Source organism: Triticum urartu, chromosome 2A (assembly GCF_056163025.1).
Source record: "Triticum urartu cultivar PI428250 chromosome 2A, HENAU_Tu73, whole genome shotgun sequence".
Classification (NCBI taxonomy): domain Eukaryota; kingdom Viridiplantae; phylum Streptophyta; class Magnoliopsida; order Poales; family Poaceae; genus Triticum; species Triticum urartu.
Genome location: NC_141874.1, coordinates 69087195 through 69111951, shown reverse-complemented (window position 1 = coordinate 69111951; position 24757 = coordinate 69087195). Strand labels below are relative to the sequence as shown.

General features: G+C 41.7%; 1 long non-coding RNA gene across 1 annotated transcript; it reads right to left on the bottom strand.

Moving 5' to 3' along the window:
* Positions 1-5327: 5327 nt before the first annotated feature.
* Positions 5328-17444, bottom strand: LOC147983819 (uncharacterized). The gene is made up of 8 exons (XR_015615755.1): positions 15631-17444; positions 15222-15298; positions 13529-15138; positions 13078-13154; positions 8654-8742; positions 8486-8556; positions 6207-8403; positions 5328-5985 (listed from the first exon to the last, which is right to left on the bottom strand). It is a non-coding gene; the product is annotated as an uncharacterized LOC147983819 (long non-coding RNA).
* Between the last annotated feature and the right edge of the window lie 7313 nt (positions 17445-24757).

The window sequence follows — 24757 nt, the reverse complement described above, 5'->3', positions numbered from 1 at the left end:
CCATTCCCTATGCCTCAGTCATAGGTTCTATAAAGTATGTCATGCTGTGTACCAGACCTATTGTGCGTCACCATAAGTTTGGCAAGATGGTACACTGGTGATCCAGGAGTTCATCACTGGACAACGCTCAAAAATATCCTTAGTGGAATAAGGAAATGTTTCTCGGTTATGGAGGTGACAAAGAGTTCGTCGTAAACAGTTACGTCGATGCAAGCTTTGACACCGATCTGGATGACTCTAAGTCTCAATCTAGATACATATTGAAAGTGAGAGCAATTATCTAGAGTATATCCGTGCAGAGTATTGTAGACATAGAAATTTGCAAAATACATACGGATCTGAATGTTGCAGACCCGTAGACTAAACTTCTCTCACAAGCAAAACATGATCACTCTTTGGGTGAGAATCACATAGCGATGTGAACTAGATTATTGACTCTAGCAAACCTTTTGGGTATTAGTCACATGGAGATGTGAACTAGATTACTGACTCTAGTGCAAGTGGGAGACAGAAGGAAATATGCCCTAGAGGCAATAATAAAGTTATTATTTATTTCCTTATATCATGATAAATGTTTATTATTCATGCTAGAATTGTATTAACCGGAAACTTAGTACATGTGTGAATACATAGACAAACAGAGTGTCACTAGTATGCCTCTACTTGACTAGCTCGTTGAATCAAAGATGGTTAAGTTTCCTAACCATAGACATGAGTTGTCATTTGATTAACGGGATCACATCATTAGAGAATGATGTGATTGACTTGACCCATTCCGTTAGCTTAGCATTTGATCGTTTGGTATATTGCTATTGCTTTCTTCATGACTTATACATGTTCCTATGACTATGAGATTATGCAACTCCCCAATACCGGAGGAACACTTTGTGTGCTACCAAACGTCACAACGTAAATGGGTGATTATAAAGTTGATCAACAGGTGTCTCCAATGGTACTTGTTGAGTTGGCATAGATCGAGATTAGGATTTGTCACTCCGGTTGTCGGAGTGGTATCTCTGGGCCCTCTCGGTAATGCACATCAGTATAAGCCTTGCAAGCAATGTGACTAATGAGTTAGTTGGAGGATGATGCATTACGGAACGAGTAAAGAGACTTGCCGGTAACGAGATTGAACTAGGTACTGAGATACTGACGATCGAATCTCGGGCAAGTAACATACCGATGACAAAGGGAACAACGTATGTTGTTATGCGGTGTGACCGATAAAGATCTTCGTAGAATATGTAGGAGCCAATATGAGCATCCAGGTTCCGCTATTGGTTATTGACCGGAGACATGTCTCGGTCATGTCTACATAGTTCTCGAACCCGTAGGGTCCGCACGCTTAACGTTCGGTGACGATCGGTATTATGAGTTTATGTGTTTTGATGTACCTAAGGTAGCTCGGAGTCCCGGATGATATCGGGGACATGACGAGGATTCTCAAAATTGTCGAGACGTAAAGATCGATATATTGGACGACTATATTCGGACATCGGAAATGTTCCGAGTGATTCAGGTATTTTTCGGAGTACCGGGGAGTTACAGGAATACGGGGGAAGAAATATTGGCCCTCATGGGCCAAGTGGTGGAAGAGAGGAGGCAGGACAAGGCAGGGCGCGCGCCCCCCTAGCCCAAACCGAATTGGACTAGGCCCCCCTTTTCCTCCTTTCCTCCCTCTCCTTCCCTTCTCCCTCTCCTCCTTCCTTTCCCCCTTCTAGTAGGAGTTGGAAAGGGGAGTCCTACTCCAACTAGGAGGAGGTCTCCTCCTCCTGGCGTGCCCTGCAAGGGCCGGCCGGCCTCTCCCCTTGCTCCTTTATATACGGGGGCAGGGGGTACCCTAGGACACACAAGTTGATTGTTTCAAGCCGTGTGCAGTACCCCCTCCACCATAATCAACCTCGATCATATCGTAGAGGTGCTTAGGCAAAGCCCTGCGTCGGTAGCAACATAATCACCGTCATCACACTGTCGTGCTGACGAAACTGTCCCGTGAAGCTCTGTTGGATCGGAGTTCGTGGGACGTCATCGAGCTGAACGTGTGCTGAACTCGGAGGTGCCGTACGTTCGGTACTTGGATCGGTCGGATTGTGAAGACGTACGACTACATCAACCGCGTTCTCATAACGCTTTCGCTTACGGTCTACAAGGGTACATAGACGATACTCTCCTCTCTCGTTGTTGTGCATCACCATGATCTTGCGTGTGCGTAGGATTTTTTTTTGAAATTACTATGTTCCCCAACAAAACCACGCTTCATTTGGTCAACCTGTATTTTTTCTTTTCACCATCTCCTTGCCAAAAAATCTGGATCTAAAATGGTCCGGTCTTTGCAAGACCCCTTTTGGGAGTTGGAAGAAAGAAAGCATATAGAGAACCATATTAGTGAGGACGAAGTTAATCAAAACAAGTCGTCCTCCAACTGAGACCAGCTTTCCTTTCCAACTGCTCAACCGTTTCTCTAGACGCTCCTCCACATGCTTCCACTCCGCAATAGTGAGCCGTCGATAATGAACCAGTATTCCCAGATATTTAATTGGGAATTGGCCATGTGCGCAACCAAATAGGTCAGCATAGTCGGCCACCACCTCAACGGCTTCTCCAAAGCAGAACAATTCGCTTTTATGGAAATTGATTTTGAGACCCGACATTTGCTCAAACGTTGAAAGCAACAGTTTCAGATTTCGAGCCTTGTCCATGTCATGTTCCATAGAAAGAATTGTGTTATCGGCATATTGCAAAATAGAGAGGCCACCATCCACAAGGTGAGGCACTACTCCTGCAATCTGGCCGTCCTGCTTAGCGCGCTTAATCAGAATAGCCAACATGTCAGCAACAATGTTAAATAACATTGGGGACATGGAGTCACCCTGTCGTAGTCCTTTTTTTTGTCTGAAAGTAATGGACTACATTATCATTGACTTTGATGACCACACTACCTCCAATGACAAAATTTTGGATTCACTGACGCCATTTGTCGGAGAAACCTTTCATTCTTAAGGCATGTTGGAGGAAAGACCACTTGACCTTGTCATAAGCTTTTTCAAAGTCAATTTTAAATACCACTCCACTCATGTTTTTACGGTGCATCTCGTGGACGGCCTCATGCAGGATTACTACACCATCTAGTATATTCCTTCCTTGCATGAAGGCTCTTTGAGATGGCCGGACAACACGGTCAGCTATCAAGTTTAGCCTATTCATAGCTACTTTGGTGAAAATCTTGAAGCTGACATTAAGGAGGCATGTAGGTCTAAACTGTTGTATCCGTTCGGCCTCTTTAATCTTCGGCAACAAAACAATCTCGCCAAAGTTTAGCCTGAATAGATCAAGTCGATCGGCATGAAGACAATTGAATATTACTGATGCGTTTAGACAGCTAGACACTTTGCTACATAACAAACCTGAATTTTGTCCCGTGTGCATGCAGTGTTGCTGTCACACGTCGACTACCAACTGCTAATGGTATTCATACGAGGGTTAGTGAACAGTCCCAGCATTTAAGATGTTTGTAACTTAGGGATGGCCAATTAGCTGCAGTAAGAGACCTGGACTTGGAACATATCCTGAATCATAAGCGAACGAAAATTCCAGTTCTTCCACTCAACACATGTGGTTGTTAGCAGGCATGCCAGCCAGACAGCCATGCGAAATATTTGTCTGGAAGTTCGGATTTCTTCGAGAAGGGTCAAGAACCGATTTGAGTGATGGAGATATGCAGGTGGAGGCAAAAGTAATATACTGTATATCGGTACTAATCTAAAGGGACGTATCGTGCATGTGTTCATCCTACTTTTGTTGACTGTGTATATCATTCCATCTTTTGTTGACTGCTAGAAACTTGGGATCACAAGTTTATAACTGATCCATTCCAGGGTAGAGATGAATTTCCATTTTTAATAGAAAATATATAAATATCAAGAGAATATCAATTACATCAGCCTCTGCATTTAGGGCTAGACCAAAACACCGTTAGCTCGTGAGTTCAAAATGATCCCTCGGTAGCTCGACCGGTTAAGCTCATAGTTCGATTGTTAATGAGCAAAGTTTCCTTCAGCTCACTAAACTTAACGGCCTAAACGAACGGAGCTAACAATTTTCAAGAGTAATTTGTTAAGCTTGTTAATACTCTATGCAACAAAGATTTTTATCGTAAGTGCTGGTATATCATTATAGCTAAACCCATCCATTCAGAGCTCCTTTGATTCAAAGGAATTCTATAGGAATTCCGGAGGATTGAAATCCTTTGAAATTTTTCCTAAGTTTGTCTTTTGATTCATAGGATTGAATCCCATAGGAATTTTTCCAATGAAATCTTTTGTACTACATTTCATTGGAAATCTAGCATCCACTCCAACCTCTTTTTACAGTTCCTTTGTTTTTCCCGTGAAATCAAACACTCCTTGATAATCCTATAGGATTCAAGTGGGCATGACACTCCAATCCTATACTTTTTCTATTCCCACGTTTTTAAAAACCTGTGAATCAAAGAGGCCCTCAATTTAATTGACCAAATTCAGCCCATAGGATGTAGCAACTGACACACATCCTTCATGGTCATTGTCTCCCTTCATAAAATTACCCCTCCTGCATCTGTATGCGGACAAGGGACCAGTCCGCAAACATGGGTGCAGGAGGCCACCATCCAACGCTTCCCGCATACATCCGGCCTTCTTCTTTTTATATAGTCCGCATATTTAAATAGCCGCACACATAGAGTTTGGATGTTCAAATAGCCGCATGCATCACTAGTTCAAATTTTAAAAAGTGCAAATTTTACATTCCTCCGCACGCTCCACGTCTTCAAGGACCGCCTGCATCATCGTCGTCTCATCCGTGTAGTCCTTCTCGCCAGATGAGCCATCAGACAACTCAACATAGTGCTCGTATATGTACTTCAAATCGGAATTCATTGGTAGAAAGAAGAAGGGAAAAAATTCAGCTCCGGCAATACATCAAATAGTTGCCGGGCATGGTGATTATAGCACTAGCAGATGGTACCTGGCGCGGTGGTCGGAAGAGAGGGGTTGAACAGCGGCGGAGGAGAAGCGGGGTGGAGCCCAGCTAGAACGTTGGAGGTAACGGAGATATAGAGTTCCGGCAAGGGTGTGGCGTGGCGGCCGGGGTGGTGGTGCTGGAGGTAACGTGCCAAAAAATACGTTTGGACCGTTCGGCGGCCAATACAGACTCGCGTTGGATGACAAACCATGTTTAGACTGCACGGTCTGAATGTATCTCTACTCCTAATGGAGCAGTTGGTAGTCTCCGCCGGTCAATTTTCGTCCCACCTCCCCTGGTTTTTTTTGGTACTTCGTCCCACTTCCCACTTTCCACCGATCCCCCGCATTTTACCTCCCAACCGATAAAAAAAACATCAATATACAACTACGGCCATCCTGAACCGCGCCGGTTCACAGATAGAAAAACCCCTACAACGATCAATCACGGTTAACCTACGAAATGACGGGCTGATCGATCTGATCGTCTTGACCTCGATCCCATTGCGAGCCGCGGTCATTCGTCCCCGCCCCTCAAACCCTTGGCCGCCGTCACAAACCCTGAAACCTTTGTCCGCCGCCACAAGCGCTCATACCGTAGGTCTCTTTCATAGCGTGCAGTCTTATCCCGGCGACGACGCCGTCCGAGTGCAAAGACAGGCTCACGTCCCCGATCCGTCGCTCTTCAGCGGACCTGCGTGCGATCCAGTCGCCGCCGGAGTGGCGATTGCAAAATCAGGTGTGGCGTTTACATATTCCTACCTTTACAATTACTACTCTTACAAATCTTCATCTCTGATCGGTTCCGTGGTCGTACTGGCATTGTGATCTCGGTTCAACATCCTCAACTGTGCCATACCTCTTGCTCTCATTTTATCAGCCCTAAATTGAATCATCTCATTGCAAGGAACTCAGTTTTCGTGCACATAAATGACAGGAGTTTGGGCCTGGTGCCGGCCCCAGGGTGGGGTGTCATCAGCAGCAGCATCTGGAGGTTAGTTGACACAAACATAAGGTAGTTAAGAGGCTTGACTCTAATTGGTGACATGCAGAAGTTAAGGCCAACAGGAAATAGTCAGATGGTTGAAAATGATTGAGTGCAGGTACAGGCTGGATGAATAAAATCGTTCAGAGTGGGAAATAATGTCATCCTCCCATATGAACCACCCTTTTGAATGGGAAATGTTTGTCACTATTTGACAGGCATACCTGTTTATCACTATTTGACAGCCCCAAATGCTTGCAGGTGGTGAATCATCAAGTGGCAACAGGCATCGGGGACGTTGTCATCGAGTTTGCATCTCACAACTTCAGAGGATCTCCATTTTCCATCCTCGAAACAGCATCACATGCAAAAAGTGACACAAACATAAGGTAGTTATAACACTTTAATCTAATAGGTTCCATGCAATAGTAAACAATCTAGGTTTCTATGCCATCTGAAAAAAGTCAAGGGTCTTATGCCAATGTGAGCATCAGGTGGTTGAAATTGATTTAGTCCAAATACGACTCCGTAACCAACAATCCATGTTACATTGATGGGAGACCATAATTGTTTTTGCATAGCTAACATTAATTTCCCATCAGAATTCACTTGCCTTTTCGAACTACTAGCAAAACCACCGTTTTTTTATATATCTGGTCCAGTATGTGCACACAACCTGCTTTGGTGCCAATTAAATATACTCATGCCAGCTTACAATATATTCTCATTGCCAATACAGCAGTTAACTGATGTATAGCAATTAATTTCATAGGTACACATGGGCAATTCAAGAAGCAGGGCGGTTGATCAGCTACCAGTGCCAATTAAATATATTCATGCCAGCTTACAGTATATTCTCATTGCCAATACAGCAGTTAACTGATGTATAGCAATTAATTTCATAGGTACACATGGGTAATTCAAGAAGCAGGGTGGTTGTTCAGCTACCAAAAGAGGACGTTTCTACAGGTATGCAGCATTTCTATGAGAAAGTACTACACATGTGTTAACGAACATTCGCAAGCTTTCATAGTGTGATAGCTGTTGAAGTTAATTCTACGGGCATGCTCTAACCTATCATAATCTGCTACGCATGAGTTCTGTGCACTTTTCATATTCACATAATTAATTCATAATGCTTTTCAGTCCTTACAAGATCTACAATAGTTGAAGATAACAATGCAAGCATCTTACCCATAGCTCAAAGTGGTGTGGACAATTCAGCTACTGTTATAGGTATAGAGCTTGTGTGACTATTGTTGGGAATGTTGCCATGTAGATACGACGTTTATAACATTGTCCTTATATTCATGTTGGTTGTCATCCTACAGATGGAGAGCATAAAGAGGATTCATTCACAGCTCCGAATACCAATGATTTGGATTGTAGTTTAGATGAATATGGTACTCTCTCAGCCTCATTACAAATGTCAAGATTGTTATAACCATATTTTTGTAGTGTATATTTCATTGATTTTTTGTTATTTACTGGGTATCACTATAAAGGTGGAACAAGTTCACCACGGATTAAAGACCTTCATGATGGTTCGTTGTTGGGTTCCAACCATCTAATTCTTGAATGTCACCCTACTATTGGTCATTTTCATTAACAACATGTGCCTATGCTGATATATTGGTGTTCTACAGAGGGTGAACCTCCAGACGAATATATCAACGGTGGGACAAATCTATCAGGTACTCCCACGGATGCTTGTCTAACATCGAATATGACCTTATGTACAGATGTTGTGAAAAAGCATTACGATCTTTCTGTTTGATATTTTTGACATGCTGCAGACGAAATCGGATGCGGGAAATCGGACTGACCAGTCATTTTCCGAGAGGCCTATCGCATGTGCTAAAAGGTCCAAGTTCGCGAACTTCGCCTCTAAAGAATTTTTTTCACTGCGGGTCTCCGCTGCTCTGTTAAGAGACCAGCCCCTAATAAACTGTAGAAGCTCATATGAGCATTTGTGCCAGTCGTCCATGGCCCGAAACTTTAAATGTGAAGGGATAAGAAGTATAGAAATCTTGGTAAAAAGAATATTCCCTTAAACCCTCCACTAGAAGCCAGGAAGCATCGAACTGGAATCACGAAGAGGTCATAGGCTGGTTTAGGTCAGCATCCAAAATGAGGGGAGCTGGAACTATATGGGTTTGAATACTTTTTTTTGTTTTGGATTTATTAAACATTTGTTTTACGACGCATCATATAACTCGAAATATCAGGCCAATTATTACAGTAAAGGCTTGAACTACATAATTGGCAATACGAACTATATATACCTAACACATCAATGCCTACTTATCAACATCAGCGTTAAAAGAAAAATCACTTGTCGTAAATCTATGGGTGATGGAAAGTATGTACCTTATATTCAAAGCTTATTGAAAGTCAACAATTATTTCCTGCATGCTTTACCTGCAAATTAAAGTGGAGCTTGACCCTATTATCATGTTGTAATGGACTGAAGTTATCATAATGTTGTGGATCTTAATCTTACATGAGAAGGCATCAAGGCTCCCCCTGATTGTAGATTCACCAAGGTTTTGTTGATAAATTAACACACTTACACTGAAAACGGGCATATGTAATATGATATATTAGTATCAAGGAAATCCCATGCTACCATGAGCACGACGAGTTCAAGAAAGCAGAAAATATGACATACCAGTCGAAATAGCTTCATGCTTAATGTCAATTCATACACATAACAACCAGAACAGATGTGTGTCTAGAAGCTTAGCTTCATAATAAAATCTGTCAAATCAAAACATCAAAAGATAACTACAATGAATTTATATACAGTAAACCAAAACAGAAAAATAAAAGGCCAAAGCATTATTTTTCAGTAATAAAACAAGTGAACAAACAGTTCATTTTTACTTCACCGTTACAACTTTAATATTTTAATATACAAATCACAGATTGTATATATTGCATTTTTATACGCGAAAATTTTACACATCATAAAAACTATTTTGTAACTTAAAGAAATAGTAAAGAAACAAAATTGTTTTAAGCATGTTTGGATCTCTTACATCTTATCTGATTTATTAGCAGACGTACTCTGTTGCAATCCATCGGTGTATATATTAATATGAGTTAATAAAGCCTCATTATTTCATTTGTCTGGGATAGAAAAATAAGATCGTATTAAATCTAGAGATATGATTACCCTAATAATGATATAATGCTTGTACATACAGACGACCACGGGGAGGAGGAAAAGGAAGTTTCTTTTATTTTCCTTTCTGTTGTATTGACAAAACAAGTGTGCTAAAATAATGGAATCAGGAATATATTATCTGATACTGGGACTAAGATCAGATCCAAGTAAAAATATTGTATACATGGAAATGAATAACTGCTTTATTTAAACGACACTGATAATTTGGAAGGGAATATCAACTCTCCAAATTATTAGATGTCACGGTAACAAAATGATAAACTCCATCTGCCTACTATTTAACCACCCACACAAGTTCACATATATCCCATCAGCAATTTCCGATCGAGAACTAAAGAACTAATAATTTTCTATCCAATGGAGGCGATCATTGGGAACGCTGCGCACGCACCCGAAGAGGGTGCGCCTGCCGCCCAGGAGGATGTTCCCGGTCTCCAGGAGGATGTGCCTGCGCCCATGGATCTTTTGCCCCCACCAATGCACGCTGTGGAAGATGCACTCCAATACATATTTCACAGTATCATGGGCATTCGAGACGAAGATACATTAAAGTAAGTTGTCTTATTATACATTATTTTGCTATATACCAATCTTGTTTGAACACCCTTTTACACAGCAAGGAAAGTTAGCTAAATGGGCAATCCTAAAATATTCATAGGTACATGTCTACGTTTTTTTAGTTGGATCCGACGTTACATGAACTATGTCATGCAAAGCCCATGAAAACAGATTATAGATTCGATACGTGTAGATACATCTAGGTGAGGACAATCTGACCTCGTGCAATGTCATGAATTCGGTTTATAGGTTAGTATAGACAAAGTTAAACTAGAAGATGACCATTAAGGTCTTTTCCTAAACGTTGTTGGGCATTTTTTTTCCAGCTCAATATGGATACGAAGCTCCTGGCCGTACCAGATCGACATCACCCTCCGAATGATCCAGGACACCCTTTTTTTCATAAAAAACTTCATCCTGAATGCTTCAACCTTGTTGTACGTAAGCTTGCGAGCGCTGAATTAGAGAGGACCGCAGGCACCAACTGGGTTGGGAGCAAACATTATTTCAACTTGCAGTTTCATTCTCAGTCACAGGCCCTGAGGTACTCCTGGATGACTCTAGGAGAGCGTATCACGACGCTGATTAACTATGTTGTGGTCCAGCCTCTTCCTAAATATGATGTGTTCAAGTCTATAATTGTAAGACACGCTCTTTCTTAAGGTTAATTTTACTTATTATAATTGCAATTGACATGTGTCGACCTGCCACAGTATCTACTACCGTTGAAACTTTCGGATTCGTCGTACGGGTTACTTGTAGTCAACCGGCTGAGGAGGAGGGTTGTCATGATGGATCCATCCTTCAACACGTTTGATCCTGAAAAGATAGCACTCATAACATTTTGATGAGGAAGGAAATCACACTGCTGAAGGAAGAACTCAACACTGTGTTGCAGACTAGGATCGCTGATTGGAACACACAAATAATGGATTGGGAAGAAGAGTCCATGTCCTATTCTGCTCGTCGGTAATCTACTAAATAGATCGCATACATAAGATGCAGACCATTATAATGTTTAATATATATTTTTGACGCAGCAAACACTCCGGCTTCTTTGTGCTACAGGAGATGGCCCACCAGATTGGTCGTTTATGTAGCATGGGCTGGATGAACACTACCGTAAGTACTTAAATTATGAGTTGATGTTTGCTAATTATTATCGAACCAATTTATTAAATGGTTGCGTTTTGCACCTTTCCTAGGATCCAATTCAGCTCAGACACCATGTTACGGTCCAGATGTTAATGTTCAAAGACAATGAAGTTGCTGCAAACATCCCGCCAGAGATTAGAGCGGCTCTGAGGGTTGTAAGCAATTGAAGATGGACTGATGCATGCAGATATGCCAATAATATTTTTCTATAATTCAGATCTGTTTTGCATCGATTTGACAATTATTATTATTTGATATGAATACTTAGATAATAACTGTATGGGGTCTTCTATAGACGTATGTTCACAAATTTTAGGATGTTTTGGTATTATCAAACTATTCAAACTTTATGGTGTTTTGGTATTATTGAAGTTTGGTTTTATTACCATATTGTTGGATTATTAATTGATTTTGTTGCAACGTCCTGAATGAATCATTCGGTTGTTTTCCATGAATGAGCCGTTAGCCCCATCTGTGCAAGCTGTACATGGGTAATAGGGCTTGACGCTATATGAGATGAGTCGCTAGGGTTTAATGTTTTTCCTAAACTAGGCAAATGCATGTGTGTGCACATGATATTTACATCCTTCGGCAGCAGCATTGCGCCTCGAATTGTGTTAATATCTATACTACTCTTAACCAAATGAACATTTTCTTTTCTATGACCACCCCATTATGTGTACCAAGATTAATTTGGTCCACCAGATTATCTAACGGCCTAAAACGGAGGTTATGATTGCACGTAGCATTTAACTAACGGACTATACTCTGCCGAGCGGACGAATATTCCCCCCTCGTGCCACGCTCCATTCACGAAAAATTCTGCCGAGATCCCCGTGCCCCTCTCCCTCACGTAGCTCTGTCCCTCAAAACCCCCACTGGTTTCCAGCGCCTCCAACCACAGCTAACTCTCGCCCCCAGCTCTCAGGTCGCCTACGGCAAACCGAAGAAGGATGTGGAGGCGGACGTGGGTTAGATATAGTTCATGCGTGTCTTATGTATGCGATCGGTCGTTGTTGGGGCGGGGGTGACGCATCAGGAGTTATCCATCTTCCTCCATTATCCTATACCACTCGATTGCCGGTACCATGCGCCTCTAGCTAGCCCTTTGCTGTTACCTCTGCCATGATAAGAATTTAAGATGTGCATGAATACTGTAAGGAATAAGATAACGAGCAAGAAGCTGAGGTAGTGGATTCGGCATCTAGGTCGAGAGTAGGTCTTAGCCATGCTTCATGGTGCATGTGAAGATAAATTCAGCCACTGCCTCTGACAGGCTTTGTTCCGTCGGCAGCGCGGTGAGATAGTAAATGGCAGGAGCGCGCGGCCGGCCTGCTGTACGCTTACGGTGCCTTGGTGTGCAGGGGCACGACTGCGCCCGAGTATGGAGAGTGGTTTCCTTTAATGGCTTGAAGCAGGCGTATTGTCTTGGTGCCGGCTTTGATCTGCTCTGCTCACGGAGGATGCAGAGGGGTTGGCAGCTTTGGCGCTGGGAAGAGGAAGCTGGTTGTGCTTTCTCTTGTGTTTCAGAGAATATACTGTGCAACCTGTACTAATCCTCTGTGTCTTCCTGCTAATTCCTCTATCTATGAAAGTTAATTCCTGACTACTTGTGTGCACCGATCGAAATAACGGTAGCAAGGAAAACTAGGAATATGTGGGACCATGATTAAACTCGATCTTTTTGTCTCCCTCACAAGTCTCAGTTTGGTTTGTACACCATATATGTTGTAGCTAATGTTGATGTGTAGTGATTTATCATCCATTTGATTGAAAGTTCAGGTTGTCTTGGGGACCTCTATGTGGCAGAAGATAGAGAGTTGGTGCCTTTTTGTTGCAAAATTTTATAGCTTTCTAGGTAGTTCTCAACTTGATGCAATATTAAGTTGTTGTATGTGGTCCTAGGCTCACAACAAATGTTGAATTATAGCAGTGAATGCAAGTTTTATTCCATGTACAGTACGTAGCAGAAGTATAGGTTACTACACTTGTATAATTACTACAACTCCCACATTAACGCACGGGCAGCCCTAAATAGTAAAGTCCATACACGATATTGCAAAAGATCCATAAAGTCATGAATTATATTTGGCAAAAATAACTATATGTACTTATCATGTCAATGCCTACTGATCAACATCAGCGCTAAAATAAGTAGTTGATTTCATGCATCCAGAATTAGTATTGGTTACCTTTGGCATTGGGAAACCATGGAGAAACTCGAATTGAAAGCATTCATCGAACTTGTGTGGTCTCTCAGATATTACAACTGCAAAAAGTAAATTAAGACTGTACATTACTACCATAATATGGAATGAAGTATTAGTACAAACTGTTAAATCATACAAAAGTATCTAAGCAGGAAAATGATTATTGTGCATGCCGTGAATTTATTTTTGCTGTAGCTAAACTTTGGCATGCAAGCAATGAAAATCTTTTTATTTAATTATTACAATAATTTAATTATTTAGTAAGATATGATTTTTTACATCTTTTATTATTTATTAACAGGTGTGCATTTGATGGAAAAAGGAAACAGATATGCACCATCAACAATGGTATATATGGTAGAAAACAAGGTTATATATGGTATAACTATATTCAGCCATGATCTGCTACCCAGTTATTCTCCGCATGTCCTACCTATATATGTTAACCTTGTCTGCCATCCGTCCTCCCCCTCCTTGCTGTTCGTTCGGCCATCACAATAGCAGACCTGGAGGAAAATTACCCAAGGAGTACCTTGTGTAAGCAAGGACCATCTAGAAGGCGAGTTCCTCTAGGTACGAACAATTCTGGATCTTTATCTTCTCTAAAATTGTAATAGTTGTTATATTAGTATATTTTATCTTGCATTTTCTGTATGTTCACCTTCAAAATTATAGCATGGATTCATAACACGTGATTTTCTGAAGCACATTTTATATCAATAAAAGCATGCATGCAATTCTTAACATGGCAGACAACAAACAAATAAAAAAACACTTATGAAAATCTTGAAATTATGACTGTCAGGATAATAAGTCCTTTCATGTAATAAAAGCCCTGTGCGTTGCACCGGGTCTACAAAATGTAAATCTATGCTTACACAGTTCGAAAAAACTACGAACAATCATCATTGCAATCAGTCAAACAGCCATATGAGAACAAATAATTCAAACATTTTTGGTTAAAAATATTTGTCAAATATGTAGTATCTTTTAAGTTTGTAAATCCCGTACCATTCATAGGAAACATACACATGGATATGCTCTAACTGGATTTTCCACATGGCAAGTTGAATTAATTTTTGTTGTATCAAAAGTATTGTGATAATATTTAAGATCAAACTTGATGAATGATTTCGGATTAAGTAGTTAACAAGACAATACAAATAGATCTCATTGTTGCATGCCTAAGGCTCAAACCCAATAATACACATGCACCCATAGTGAACAATAACCAGATAATTCATGTGCAAAATCATTCAAAAACATTGGCTGCATGTTCTCCATTAATAATTCACAACCAAGAGTCAAGTCATGTTCATATGTAAGTTTCATAGCTTCATATATATTGAGCCTTATATGGAAAAATAGTTGGAAATTAATAAGTCAAATTAAATTGATGGTCATGGTTGGCTGTCAATTAGTGTCAGTGTTGGCAGGCAATTATACAACTAACCATCGAGAAACGAAATTGCTACTTAAATTCATTGCTGGTTAGAATAATAGATCCATTATATAGTTTACAGAAGCTTTTAGAGATGAAGACTCATCTTAGTATAGTCGTAGGTCTGGCCGGTGACAGCGTTGGGGACTTGGTGATGACCTGGCAAACCACGCCATGCTTGGTAAACACTGCAACATATCAATTTCCTATGTGTGAACTAATTATCCATAACTACCTTAATTAAAGTAGTAGTTACTTAGCTCAAAAACTAAAAAACATTTTCCATACCCCACAATAGTTCCATCTACAAATAAACAGCCAAACATCCATTGACAACCACAGTGCTAACAAGTATCAAAATGCGCACACCTCATAGCAGATCATATTTATGCTATAAATATATATGATTGAGTGGAATAGTTAAGAGCTCGTGAAAAAGGAATACTGAACATTCCAGTTTTGTATTTGATGAGCAATATGGAATGTGATGAGCAATAACAGCATACCTAGAGCTCTCGTTCTTTCTCAGTTTTACATATTGCCCGGACCTATCCAGTATATATGTATTGTACTGCCACCATCAGTTATATATTGGCTACTTCCTAAAAAAATATTTGTTAGTGTTGGTTCACTAAGAACATGTATGGCAAGCTGTTTTCATGCATCCAGTATTAGTATTGGTTACCTCTGGCATTGGGAAATCATGTAAAATATGGAATTGAGATCATTCATCGAACTTGTGTGATCTCTCATATATTACAACTGCACAAAGTATTTGTAGACTGTACATTACTACAAAAATATGAAATTAAGTAATATTACAAAAAATAGCTAAGCAGGAAAAAGATCAGTGTGCATGTCGTGAATTCGTTTTTGCTGTAGTTAAACTTGGCATTCAAGCAATTAAAAGTTATTTATTTAAATAATACAAAATTTTAGGTCTTTAGTAAGTTCTGATTTTGTACATATTTTCTAATTTATTCCCAGGTAACCTTTAGTTTGAAAACGGAAATAGAACTGCACCTTACAGGTATATATGGTAGATAGTTTTTAAGCCATGTTATGTTATCCAGTTATCCTTTGCATGGCCTAACCTTATATGTTAACCTCCTCTGCCATTCCTCGTCCCCCTCCTTGCTTTCCCTTCGGCCATCACAACAGCCAGACCTGGAGGAAAATTTCACAAGGAGAACCTTGTGTAAGCAAACAACATCAAGGAGGTGAGTTCCTCTAGGTATGAACGATTCAGGATCATTAGCTTATCTTAAGGTATAAAAGTTGTTATATTAGGATCAAGTTTGGTTGATGTATAGTATCGAAAGTATGTTTTATCGTTCATTCTCTGTATGTTCACCTACAACATTATGCATGCAAATCTGAACACATGATTTTTTGAAGCACATCTTATGGCAATACAAGCATGCATGCTATTATGAACATGGCAGATAACAAACAAATAAACAAGCACATTACAAACCCTGGATACCAGTAAAATTCATTAGTTCCTTTTCTTTGTTCAGTTTGTGGTCTTAAAAATTTTTGACCAAACAAAAATACGACAAACTGTGATATGTCTGGAAGTATAATGGAAGAAAGGTGTCTTGTAAATATTGCAGCAAATTATCATATTGATCATGTACATCAATAAATAAATGCATACCAACCAGCTTATCCTATAACTAAATGCATATCAATCATGTACACCAAATAAGAACACTTATCTTCTTTCTGGTGTTGCTGAGTATTTGCATTTAGTGAGCATCACTGGTAGGCCTCAAGCGTCCCATAGATGTCCAACATCAGTAGATAAAAACATGCTTAGTCAGATTGATACTCAAAAATTGCCCTTCGTGCTGAAAAGGCGGCAATATGCTCCATGAGTTAGTGTCGCAATGGGAATAGATAAAAGCTACGGTCAATCCCTAAAAAGTTGTTCCTTTATGTTCGCAAGCAAGTCCTCTGCATTGGGCAACTATAGGTCGCATTATCAAAAGTCACAGATATAGAAGTAAAGGTGTTGATCGACGACACGGAGTGCCCAAGCAAAAATAGTGCAATGAATATATTATACACATAGATTTTTAATTCTTTTTGTTAGAAGACAACATTCCATATTCTAGATAAGAAACCATATATGTAACTAATTCACACACTTTACTGTTGTGTGTGCACCATATAACCTTGTGTATGTTGACCGTATAGCATTGTGTATGTTCACCATATAAGACGCAAGAAGCCGACAAGAAAACTAGCCACACCTAAATAACTGAGGTACAAAACTTAAACTGCAGCTAGCCGCATGCATGTTTCACACTAAGCTGATGCTTTTGCTACATACCTCATTAAAAGTGCATGTAAACCCCCTTGTTGCTATGTCAGTCAATACTTAGATGTAAGGGTCTATTGCTATGTTCAGTTAGACTTAATGCAATTGTATCTTAATTTGATTTCAAGCTTGGAGCTATTTTTTTAATCAAACCTCCAAATTATGCAGAATAAAGAGTCTGATCAAGTAACTAAACTGTCCTAAATACTTAGCAAAGTTGGCCAGTTCGCATCTGTAGGATCATAAATTATAAAAATAGTAAGAAAATAGGATAAAATACTAAACAAGATTAAAACATGCATGTCCCCAAGACAAGAAAATGGAAGGTATTACGTAGGTACACTGCATGACCGAGATTGTATCTACCAGGGGAGTATTTGTAGTAGCTTGGGCAATCGTCAGAAGAGTTGACCATGCGCAAGCAATCTGAAAACACTTCTCGATCAATTGATAGTCTCAAATCCATCTCTCTTCTCCTAAAGCTAACGTAGTAGCAGTACACGCTCAAGTAGCTAGCCCTAAATTACAGCAAACCGCGGACCTCCGGCCATTAGAGGGGACGGGGGAGGGGGGAGGGTCCGTTTGTCTCACCTTGCCGCGGAAGTGGGTGTGGGGGAAGGGGGGCGGCGGTTTGGTTGCGAAAGACGGCGGAGTGGTAGACGATGTAGACCACACGTTGCACCACCGTGACTGCACCTCGTGGTGGTGCTTCTTGCCGGCGATGAAGACGACTGGCTGCACCACCGTGGCCCGTGCGTATGCCGTCAGGGAGCCGCCTCGAAACAGAAGGCGAGGAGGAGATCAGGCAAGGGAATCCACAAATGGAAGAAGTAGATGAGGAAAGGGTTCGAACCAGCGTACCGTAGTTTCTGCCGTTGCAGATCGAAGCACCAGCAATGAATCTTGAAATCTCCCCGCGCGTCGGCCCACCTCCCCGCTTCAGATCGACCTTGAAATCGCCGGAAACCAGCAACGTCGCGGATCTGGACCGACCACGACCGGATCCAGCAGCCGCGCATGCGCGATGAAGCTCGTTGCGTGCGTCCCCTCCGCCGCACACGGCTCGCCGGAGACGCATCTGTCACTGGGCGGAGTCTTGGTCGTTGCGGGAAAGGCGACGTGCGCGGTGATGCGTCGGGGGGAGGTGAGAGGGCGATAGGTGGCGACTGAGTGGAGAGGAGAGGTGAGTGGAGAAGGTAGGAGAGGGCCTAATGCGGCGTTTGCCGGGCGGAGCCGCGCGGCCGCCAGCCCGTACGTGGACGCACACGGCGTCGCGGCGGCGGATGGGAAGTGGGGCGAGGGGGGAGTGAGTGGAGGGGAGAGGAGCGAGTGGAGAGGAGAGGAGCGAGTGACTGGATAAGGGAGGCGGCGGGGTAGGTGGAGAGGCGGGGAGGTGGGCCGACGCGCGGGAAGGTGGAAAAGCCGGGCGCGCCAGGGGAGGTGGGTCGTCGCGAGGGGGGCTGGGCCACGTAAAGGTTTCGTCCCGAATGGGCCGGCTTTTTTTCTTTTCTGATTCATCACTTTTTTTCTCTTTTGAAAACCTAACCGAAAAAACTTTGAATTTCAATATAACTTATTGAAAACACGAATATTTTTTAAAACAGTGAGCAAATATGAAAATAGCGAACAATTTGTTCAAACACGATCATGTTTTAAATTTTGAGAATAAAATTTAAAACAAATAATAATTTTGTCAAATTTAGTCAAATTTGGCAAATCGAAAAGTTTTTGAAACTTTGAAGTTTATTGGAAAATGATATCCATTTAAATAGAACCCGAACAAATTTGGAAGCCTGAACAGTTCTTTACAAACACAAACATTTTTTGAATATTGAGAACAAACTTTGAAAATCATAACCTTTTTAAAAATCCAGAATATTTTCATAAACGTGAACAATTTTTTAAAATATGAACATTGTATTAATTTTGATAACTAATTCCAATAAACAATAACTTTTTTGAAAATCCAGTACAGTTTTTGAAAAGTCAGAACATTTATTGGTAAATCCATAAAAAATTTCTAAAAAGCAAACACATTTTTCGAATCTGAGGAACAAATTCTGAAAATACCTAATTTATTTTAAAAATATATATCAGTTTTCTTTAAAGAGCAATAACACTTTCATATTTTGAATAAAATATTATGAAATATGCAAACATATTATGGAAATCAAGAACATTTATGTAAAAAGCAAAAAGCTTTTTCAAATGTCATGAACATTTTTTAAAACTTGTGAACATGTTTATATAAACATGTGGTATGACATTTATTTAAATAACATATATTTCTAATAATATCAAATAGGTTATCTTTTTTGCATACAAATAAGTTGTTTTACAATCATTTTTATATTTATTATATATTACATATAATAATATGATGAAGTAGGGAATATCATTTATATTTCATCATGGTATACTTATTATTAATGTTGGGATGATTTTTGTTGTAATTATTTTTTTACCTCACAAAATGATATTAAACAAAAAACAATGTAATTATGTATTTGTAATTAAACAAAATTGTATATATATAAACATGGTTCAAAAAAATAAATATTTGTATGCTTGTTACATATATTAAGGGTAACACAACAAAATCATATAAAAAACAAATATACTTTGTTAATTTTGGGTTGTTTGTTTTAGTTTTCGTTTGTCAATTTTCCATAGCCCATCATTTTATTTAAAATAGTTTATATGATTTCAAACGCCTTCTAACTTAAATGAACATTATAGTTTGTTGTTTTCCCCGAATTGTTCTATTTGTGAAATGATTTAAGCAGCATATTTTTATAATATAACCAAATGCTTTTCTTATTATCCGATAAAACCGTTGTTTTAGTTTCAGTTACAATTCTATTATATATTATATATAGTTTTATAATGCCGTGAAAAATATTTAATATATTTCATCATAGATATAAATTGATGGGTTACGACATACGCACTGAGGCAACGATGACAGATCGCACTGAAACACCGCGAGAAGAGGTGCCTAAAGCTAACCTTACTTTGTATCTATATTCTATGTGATAAAATGAATGATCTATTTATATCTTGTTTCTTTAGAATATAGTATACATGGATATGGACTCTGCAGATGCACGGAAAGATTCCTTTGAGGGTTCAGATGCAATATCACTGCAAGGGGCTGAAAACCCACAACATAATCACGTCGATGAGGTTATCTCTCATAATAAACCAAAAAAGGATGCCAATTTACATGTTATCCCACAAGGTAATTTTAAATATTATTATCAAGAATTTTTGGTGTTATTGCCTTTTGTATTCAACAATTTTGGATTTTATTGTTCACTAAGCTGGCTCACTTTTTTTATGAATTTCATTGACTATGTTTGTACCCCTAGAGATATTACAATCATCGAAACAATCAAGTCTGCCCCTAAGAATACCCGGTTTGTTGACATTGGAGATGCCTTGTTATCAACTGACGATTTGGAATGCCTTATAAAAAATGGCATGTTCTTACATGACGGTGTAAGACCAATTGCACAAAATTTGTAATTAATTTATTATATATAATATCATAATTTATATATATAATCTAATGGTTGTTTGCAGGTGATAAATGCTTACATATATTGCATGCTTGCTCACGAGCATTTACAAAACAGGGCGGGTGAAAAGATACACATTATTAGCACGTTTGTATCGGGCCAGATAAAAGAAGACGGGGAAAGAAACATAGACCCATCAAAATATCGTCGCATTGTGCGTCATGTTAATACTTATCTACAACAAGATATGGTTAGTTTTGTCTCGTAATCCATGCATATAATTATGAATTGTTTTTATTTAGTTCATATGCTTAATGATTTATAAATAACTATATCTAATTTTGACTGTGACTTGTATCTTATTTACACCAGTTATTCATCCCGATTAACATGCCGGGCTACCATTGGTATCTAGCAGTTGCCAACGCCAAAAAACGAGAGATCCAAGTATTGGACTCACTTGGTGAGAATGTCAAACTCAATGACCTTGCTACTACGGTAACTATCTATTTATTTTCTCATGTTAACATTTATTTTGTTTGACTTCATCCCTACCATCTCTCATATACATATATATATATATATATATATATATAAGTTAATGAGCGTCGCTATTTTAACGAGTTTCAAACAACCCGTCGCCGCAGCTGGCCGGCCGACTGCATTTTCCAATAGTCAGTTGGCAAAACTATTTCAAAATATTTTTTGTCAGTTTGCAAATGCAAACATTGCAAAACAATCCATCCGTTCAACAACGGCGACGGAGGACGATCTCGGCCCGAACATGCATGCATGGATCCATAATCCGATCGTCAGCACGCGGCCCTGGTCGTTGGGTTCTTGAAATTTTCCACGGGGGCGGACAGAAGCGACGACGACCGACGACGACAGGCTCGGTTGGCATGGCTCGCAAAGGGCCAGATATTGTGAAAAACATTTCTGTTTCGGTAGACCTTTTTAAACACATGAACGGTTCAAATTGGATAATTATCCAATACCTCTTCGTTAGTAAAGGTACCATAGTCATATTTGTAAAAGTAACTCGCACGCGCCTTACGTATACATATTCTTACGTCGAGTCGAACAAGCGACCTCTTCCTCAGGGGCGCATTAGCAAATGTGAGATAGCCATTATAGCAGGCGTGCACATTACGACACACTCTAGGTGTTTCGTATTTCATTGCTGAGTAACCATGATTTGTTTTCGACTTCCGTCTGCATCGTGGCCGTGATATCTGTGTTGCCTGACACGTGTGATGGTTCAACGCGACAGGACGACAATCATGATGACATCCTTGGCACGCTGCCGGTCGCCTGCCGCTCCTGCTGGTGAAGCTGTGTATCTAAGATAGGGTCATAGGTCTGACATAGACACCCTCCTCTAGGACACCATCTTAAAACCAGAAACATTAAAGGGATAGTATCATCCACTCGACTACAAAGCATTCCACTCGGAATATTCAGTATCACTCGACCACAACAATTAGCACTCGACAGACAGAAGACCTAAAGTCACTCTGCATGACAACGGTCGGACGTTTACTCCATAGACTTAATAGGCATTTATATCACTTAATTGCTAACGTTACCAGTACCGCCCCCCTCTTGATGTACCTTAAACCCCTTGTAACGTGGGCTGGCTGGGGTCCTGGCGCACTCTATATAAGCCACCCCCCTCCACTGGCACAAGGGTTCGCACCCCCTGTAAACACACACATACATAATCCAGTCGACCGCCTCCGGACACCGAGACGTAGGGCTGTTACTTCCTCCGCGAAGGGCCTGAACTCGTAAAACTCGTGTGTACAACTTTGCCATAGCTAGGATCTTGCCTCCTCATACCTACCCCACATTCTACCATCATTCTTAGATCCACGACAGTTGGCGCCCACCTTGGGGCAGGTGTCTTAGCGACTTTTTGGTGGAGTTGCGATTTTTCCGATTCTCATCATCATGGTTTCCGCCGGCGGACTGGTTGAGGGCCGCGAGATCCATCTCGGCGCGCTCGTGTTCATCGCCGACGACTCCGCTTGGCTCCAGGAAGCTCCACTCGACGTCGATGCGCTCCCCGTCCGCGGGGCGACGCACTTTCGCGCGTGCGTCCGCGACGTCCTTCTCCAGCAACCGTCGACCCAGTATCGGTCGGTTCCTATGGTGTCCTCATCCCCCGCCGCTCGCCGGCACAAGCGTTCCGGTCAGTCGCGGCTCCAGCTGTCGGTGACACACGGTAGCCCGCTAGTCGGCCACCTCACAAGTCGCGACAATCGAGCCCGACGAAACTCTCTACGGCATGTTCGACCTATCGACTGGCTCCGTCGAGACCGCATCCGAGTGCGACAGCAGCGATCCCGCGGCAGAAGTCTTGATGGTCGACGGAACACCTAGTCCTCCTAGCTTCCCCCGCAACGACGGTGGTGATGGCGGCGGCGATCCGTCGCGCGTTCACGAGGAGTATCGCCCCGAGCCCCTTTCTTCGCAGCGGAGGGAAGAGCTTCGCCGCCGCAACATGGATGCACTTCACACTCCTATCATTGGAGAAACCCCCGAAGCCCGGGCCTTGGAGGAAGTGCGCCTGGCCAACTTGGCTGAGCACACTCAACTGCAGAACCTGCAGCATGCACTCAACGAGCGTGCTCGGCAGCGGATCCCTGAATCCAGTCGATGGCAGCTTTTTCAGCCTCAAACTCAGGTATAGCGCACTCCGATTCAAAATCTCACAGCCGCAGCCCGAATAGCAGAGTCAATCCAACCTTCCCTGTCGAAGGCAGGCAGGGGTTTGATGCAGATCCGGGCCTTGCTCCGAGCAGCTGGAGAACAGAACACAGCAGTGTCTCATTCGCGGAATAGGATTCATAACATGTGTGTGGTAGCAGATACAGTACAGTCGGCCCACAGCCCAAGATCGCCCCCGCGGCGAGAAGGACATGGGCACAGGCAAGATCAGTACAGGAACCATGAGCAATATGATCACCGCCTCGGCCACGAAGACCGACGACGAGTGCCCACGCCTCCTCCGAGGAGTGGGTCATATGTGCCTCGGCGGCATGACGACAGACGCCCTCACTGCGGCGAGCGAAGAATACCAGTCGACCCAAGGGAGCCAGGCTTTGATGCGAGATCTATTCTCGTTCAAGGTCTCGTTGACAGGAACAGAGCACACAGAGAAGGCCATGATAGAGATTATTCGACTGGCAGTAGAGTGCACGTTTCAGGTCCCGAGTGTTTCAGCAGAGCCATCAGGGCTGAAGTGATTCCTCCCAATTTCAGGTTGACGACTGAAGTCAGCAAATTTACAGGTGAGTCTAAGCCTGACACTTGGCTTGAAGACTACCGAGTACCTGTACAGATTGGTGGTGGCAATGATGAAGTCGCCATGAAGCACCTTCCTCTGATGTTGGAAGGTTCGGCCAGGGCATGGCTGAACCAGTTGGCACCCGGCAGTATATTCAGTTGGGAGGAACTCGCCCGAGTGTTTGTTAGGACTTTTGAAGGTACTTGTAAGCGACCAGCGGGGTTGACTGAATTGCAGAGTTGTGTACAAAAACCGAATGAAACCCTGAGAGATTATATCCAGAGATGGATCACGTTACACCATAAAGTGGAGAATGTGTCAGATCACCAAGTAGTTTGGGCCTTCAAGGAAGGCGTCAAGTATCGTGAGTTGAATCTGAAATTCGGTCGGACAGGAGATATGTCCCTGACTCGGATGATGGAGATTGCCACCAAATACGCTACCGGCGAAGAGGAAGACCGACTCCGGAGTGGCAAACACAAAACAGTCACCCAGGACACCGGTGGAGGTACTTCCAATCGGAAACAGAAGCGTAAGGCCGAGCCAGTTGCTCCTGGTGAGGCTTTAGTTGTGGCTCAAGGAAAGTTCAAGGGGAAGCCCAAAGGGCCCTGTAATCCCAAGAAAGTGAAAGATCAAGACGGAAATGATGTGTTGGATTTGCCATGTCACATTCACACCAAGAAAGATGAAGAGGGTAATCTGATTTATCCCAAGCACACCACTCGACAGTGTCGACTCCTGATCCAGCAGCTCCGAGAGAAACAAACCAAGGAGAAGGAAAAGGAGTCGGGCAAGGATGAGGATAAGGAATAGGATGATGATGGTTTTCCCAACTTCAACTCCACTCTGATGATTTTTGCTAATGTTGAGAGCAAAAGTCGATTGAAAGTTATCAACAGAGAAGTGAACATGGTTGCTCCGGCAACACCAAGTTATTTGAAGTGGTCTCAGACTGCCATCACATTCGACCAGTCTAACAATCCAACATGTATAGCCACCCATGGGAGGCAAGCGTTGGTAGTCGACCCAGTTGTTGAAGGCACTTGACTGACTAAAGTGCTGATGGATGGTGGTAGCGGCCT